The sequence below is a fragment of the Dunckerocampus dactyliophorus genome, chromosome 14 (assembly GCF_027744805.1).
Source record: "Dunckerocampus dactyliophorus isolate RoL2022-P2 chromosome 14, RoL_Ddac_1.1, whole genome shotgun sequence".
Taxonomy (NCBI): Eukaryota; Metazoa; Chordata; class Actinopteri; order Syngnathiformes; family Syngnathidae; genus Dunckerocampus; species Dunckerocampus dactyliophorus.
The window spans coordinates 10,044,447-10,050,762 of NC_072832.1; positions in this window are offsets into that span (position 1 = coordinate 10,044,447).

Genomic DNA, 6,316 nt, shown 5'->3' on the forward strand with positions numbered 1-6,316 from the left:
AATTTTCGGGGGAATCGCCACTCTCTCATCCTGACACGCACATACATTGACATGTTTTCACAGTGCGGAGATTGGAACACCAATATAAATTAAATCTTCAAGATTAAACACTCTTAATACACAACATAATCATCAAACTTACTTACTTATTCATATAACTCACACAGAGCAATGAAGAACTTCATGCCGTGTCTCATTCCTTCTTTCTGCAATGACGGTGTGCTGTGTGCTATGGGGTGTTCAGGTGCGCTCGTGTTGTGAGTGTTAGGCGCTAATTGTTTTTCATTTTTATTCACGTACCGCCAATGATAACGTCCGTACCCGGTACGCCTAACCCAATTTGGGAACCTAGGGTTTACTGCAAGGTGCAAGCTATTTAAAACATTGGAAGTACAGTACAGTACAGAATCTGCTATTTTAATTATTTTTACACTGATAAAAAAAAGCTGAAATTATACATATCCTTTCTCAATCAAGCATGTTCTGAATTTATTGTTGATTTGAATGCCCTACATCAGGCAACACAAACTTAGGCTCAAGATCTAAACTGGGATGTGGGTCCATTTTTATTCGCCGATTGTCAGAGAAAAATGCTGTTAAGTTATTTTAGTGATTATCAAGCAGGCACACAGTTTCTTGGCAAAAGGCTGTTAGATTCATGCTTGTTGTATTAAATCAATGTCTTTTGTGTTCTTCATCATAAACAAAATGTCAAGATTACGACAACACCTGGGACATTTCAGTAAGCGTGATAATCTTGTTAAACTGATGGATGCCCTTCACTGCACAGAATGAATTATTATAATTATAGAGAGAAGGCTATGCGTCATCAGTTGCAATGTCCATGTCTTACTGAAGACAATGTTACACAAACACACAACTCCTGAATACAGCTGCAGTAAAAGCCTTATGAGAAAATGGGAAAACTCAGGTAATTATACATAAATGTAATTATAATTACAGTATATTATATACATGTTTACAACAGACAATGAGCTGTCTATGTTGACAAGTTGTTATTCCTTATTGACATGTTATTGTCAGTTATTTGTATCAAATAAGGGTAAGAACTTTTAAGAAAAAACTTTCGGTGGAGACAGTGGATTTATTTGATCAAGTATCTGCACTGGAAGTCATCATAGTGTGTCATACATCAGCTTATCACACAACCTTGGACTTAATTACTCAGCCCCTTGGCATTAGAGCCGATGTCATGTCACTTCCACCATATGTTTGTGAGGAAAAGCACACGTGAACTGCACGTGCACGTGCATGCCATGCGGGATTCCACTTGGTACCACCAGTCCTGTAAGCTCCCTGTGTCATGCCACCTACACAACAACTGTGAGCATACGTCATCACAGGCTACCCTGAAGCAGGCACGGTTGTGCTATTTTTGGTTGTCCATGAGGCCGGCGTGTGCCATATGATGTCACAAAGGTAGTTCAAGGCCCGGCACATTAAGTGCGGAATGAGGTGTTAAGAGTATGGATAAATTTACATTTTTTGACCATCACCTCTATTTGCAACCACATGGGCCCAAAAAGTATTTTAGATGTCAACCATTTATTTAAAATCCTTCAGATATGACAGAAGTACTCACTGAAATCTAAGACGTAAAGGTCTGAATGATCCATGAGGTTGAATTCATCACCCATTCCTTGCTCAGGACAGGGACTGAAAGGGGAACAAACACAAGACTTTATAATGATCAGCAACAAGTAAAAGACAACTTCCTATCTTCATGAGCATGACATAAAACTGTTAACTGAAACATTCACATTATCCTTCAATTTATTACCATATTTTATCATTAAGGTTAAAGTCATAGGCATAAATGATTAAAAAAAAAAAACACATTAAAAAGTGAGCTGGTCACACATCGTTTGGCTCTCCTTATCATGACTAGCTTGATTTAAGCCCACAGGAAAGAGAACAGTGCAGTAAGGTCGGCTGGCCTATGCAGATAGCCTTCCAGACATGTGCTGCTGTTTATATATCACTGAACATCTGTTTCCTGCCGTGCACGACATACTCACATATACACACACACCTGCAACACACAAGGTGTACCACAGCCAAAACAAATTTCCTTTATGTAACTAATTTATCAAACCTTAAGTTCCAATGAAAAAAATGAAAATGCACGGTAGAATGACATTGGGACACTAGAATAAAACACAATTGACTAATTGGCACAGTTAATTCAAGTCTCAATAAAAAAAGATGGACCGTGATGATAATAATAGTTTAATATTGACAAAAAGCTGGATTTGATGTTGGTCATTTTCACCATTTTAGTGTTACAAACACTTAAATTACACTTTTTTGGTTTGTCTTCCACCATAGTGACTAACATTTAATTTAGCTTAATTTTTACACCGGATGCTCTTCCTGACGCAACCCTCCCATTTATCCCCGCTTGGGTACAGTCCTGGACATCTCCAATGGCTGGTGTTCAGACGTACGTTGGCAAAGCTCACTCCCTGACACCTTACGAGTCGTGCTGGATGTCGAGTTGACAGTCTGGATTTTTAGTTCAATGGCTAGCGCTCTCGACTCATTCTGCACACCATGGTTCATGTCCCGGTGGAATGCAGAGCTGGCTGAGCCCGCAGGTCTGTTCCCGTCTGCATGAAAGGCAGAAATGTGTACATTTACACCAACAGGGGTTGTTACCACTATGACATTATTCTTTTAATTTAACATTTTATGTAATTTCCACAGAGTGGGGCAAGCGGCTAAATAATTAAAAACTCGAGAAGGCCAGACATGCATTGGTACACAATAAGTGGGAATGGTGCATCCCTACTTGGGAGTTGATTAAATCATTTCAGGATGCCCCCACTCTCCTGCTCATCAATCTCTATTTCTCTTTCCCGTTGTTTCCTGCATCGAGTCTCCCTTTCGCTGCGTGTTCAGGATGTTGTAAGGGGTTTACGTTGCTAATCTTTCCTAAACAAACACGGTTGTGGCTTAAAGCAGCCAGGAGAGGTGCAGAGCACGAGCACAGTCGTCCCAGAGGGCCAGCTGTGGAAGTCATTACGCTCCCCGGCCCCCCAGGAGGTGAATCACCCAGGCTTATAAGGAGCCTTCAACCGAATACTTTCATCCACCTAAGTCCCATCACCACAAGGAGTGTAGACTCTTATCTCTAATTCTCGCCCTTCATACAGGGTACTTGCAGAACCATCATTGGGGCTATTCAAATACGAAAGCTTAACTGATATCACAACCTATAAAATGAAACATTTCCAGTTGTGTATAATGAAGTTGTGGGGATGTTGGTATGCCAAAAGAAAATCCCAATAAGTGTGTTAAAATAGATTAAGGAAACATTTGAAAGTATGTATTGTAAATCGATAATTTTAATTCATTTTGGAGGTGATGGTAATCTACATTACAAAAAGCTTGACAACTGACAAACTGAAGAAGAAGATATATCTGTCATCTCCTAAAAGCTATGAGGAACCACTAAATAGTTTCTTCCTTTGTCCAAGCCATACCGTGCCGCAAAGTTTTGAGTAAAACATTTTTGATTTATGATAGTAGCAAACCTGCATAAAATCCCACCTCCTGCCTCTCACTTGGCAGAGATAATGATTATGGCCTTTGATTAAATTAATGAGAAGACTGTGCCTATCATAAATTACATGACTGGGTGATACAACATTGACCATGCCAATGATCAAGAGTTAAATAAAATAAATCAGGTACCAGTCAGGAGCAATGATTAAAAAAAAAAAAAAAGACTCTGACTTTTGAGTGCAGTCAGACAAGATGTAATGCACAGCACTTTTAATGTGAAGACCGGAAGCGTGTTGTTGGTATGCATAAATAGCATTACAGGTATCAGCATCCAGCAGTTGGAGCAAAAAAACAAGGTTGACGTGTGCTATTCATCATCAGTCCACTTTGACACCTCACTTTCTTTTCATCCATCACCTGAGGCTAATGTTATCACGGGCTCAATTTTTCTGTTGGGAAAAACCTCATTAAAAAAAGAGGAGCATTTCCTTATCTTCCCTGTGTGGGAATGACACAAACACCAGCATACTGTCATCATTCCAGAAGAAATGAAAAGTTACTCCACTATCTAAAGAGTACAACGCAATGTGGTAGCTGTCAACAACTCACACTGGGAGAGAGTCTAAGCCTTGGATGCTGATGCGTGAAAAGGTAGAGATAAGAGGAGCAGCGAGAGAAGTGACAACTGTATTGCTGGGACACAGCTTTCTCGCATACTCATGGATAATATTAGCCTGGGTGTGAAATCCAGCAGCAAATTAATGTTTTATTGGCGTTTGTAAAACTGAAAGGGATCATAGAAGCAGGGGAAGGAAAAGGGGTGTTCTTGGATGAGGGAAGGTCACAGTGTTCGACTTTATGTGGCATCCTGGTGTTTGATGGTTCACTTTGTTACTCGATCAGCAAAGTATCACAATGTGTGAATGTGGTCCCCGCCCTCCAAAGCAATGGTGGTTCCCAGTCTGAAAGAAGCCAGGGTGATGCTGCTCCCCCACTAAAAAAAACAGTGGTTGCTATTTCAAACAACACTCAATGAGGGTGTCTAATCACCCAATTGCCGCCCCCTCAAGCAATGCACTCGCACTGGCTACTCCATATCATTATCTTTGAAACAAATCCTCCAAACCAGTACACTCAACTACTGTCCTAAAATGAATGAGGGAACACCGCCGATCCTGGGAACAGTCAACATGACGTTTCTGAAATAGCAAACACTCTGCAAAAGAAATTAAATAGTTAGATAATAAAAATTAAACTTTTTAAATCTGATGTTTAAAAAAAAAATTGTGGCTGTAGTCGGTGTGATTTCAGTGATTTCATTGGCCATATCCTCATTCTTGGAGTGATACCATCTGCATCCTGTTCCTTTCGCTACATCCTATTGAACTTTGGTCCTTCAGGAGAATCTACCACACAGGAACTTATCACACACTACAACTTCCTGCAGAACACCTTATCAGGATGACCAGACATGTATCAAATTATTTCAAAGAAGCCCAAATATATTAGAATTAATTCACAGGAACAGCCAACAGTACAAAGTTAAAACCGTGGTGGGCACTGTCTTAAGATGGGCAATAAGTCCCTTTCCCATAAAATGTCTAGGAACTTGGTAACTACATGTATAGTTCCTGGAACTAAAAGGTTTCTGTGGCCCATTGTCTTTTGCGTTTGCACACCTCAAAGTACTCAGCCAATGTGCAAAGATGGGTCAAATTTGGTTCTTCCAAAATGGGCAGGAACTTCATTTCGGGTCAGTGTCCGTGATACAAATGTGCACAGTTCCAGGGTAAAGTCCCTGTGATGGAAAGGGGGCGCATCACTGTGCAAAATAAGCCCAATTTAAGACCGATTACGAGTCGGCTGAATGATTTCAAGCTCGGACACCACAGACTTACATATATATGTGTCTAGGGGGAAACGAGGAACGACTGTCCACTGGTCGTAGGACGATTGGTTGAATTTCTGCTGGGCTTGACATTTGGTTGTCAGACAGTCATTTTGAAACAAAACCTTTCCTCTCACTGTACCCATCCTAAATGGAGGGACAGTTAAAATCTTGTTATGAAGGTTGTGTGTTCGTATGTGTCCATACTGTGTGAGCCCTTCAATCGTGAGCTTTGACTTTACATCGTGATTTACGCTTAGAATCAACATAGAATTTGGACAAAGGAGCCATGCCTTGCATTGTTGGGACAGTGATTCTGATTCTCAATTTAACATGTAAGCACAACTATATATTCCAACTTTGTTATGTTGTTTGCCACTGTAAAAGCCCTATGAATATTTAGTGTGACTTGGTGTGTCTTTGAAGCTTTATACAAAGTCTTAAAGAAGGTATTAAAACCTTGTAATACACCCTATTTGTTATCACTGATTGGTAGATTCTCGCCCATTTTTTCTGCCTTAAGCTCTGCTGTCTCGTCTAGTCTTACTAACATATCTGTGCCCCCTCCTGTGTGGTGGCTGAAAGGTGGATTAAGACCTGTAGGCCCATGATGAGAGTGAGACAATAGCTACCACTGGCGACCAAAGATGCCTTTATTTAGATTTGACTAAGATGTCAATCGCTAATGAAACTTGCTTCTCAAATTCCAACCCTTGACAACAAAATGTACGTTGCCTCAGTAACGGAATTAAGGAGCACACAACGGAACTAAGGAGCACACAATGGAACTAAGGCATACAGAGGGCCTCTAATGCATTCACTTTTATCGGGACAAATTGTCCTTTTATCAGGGTGTACAGTCATAAACCTGGGGCCTATGAAAACAAGGAAGGAAGACAT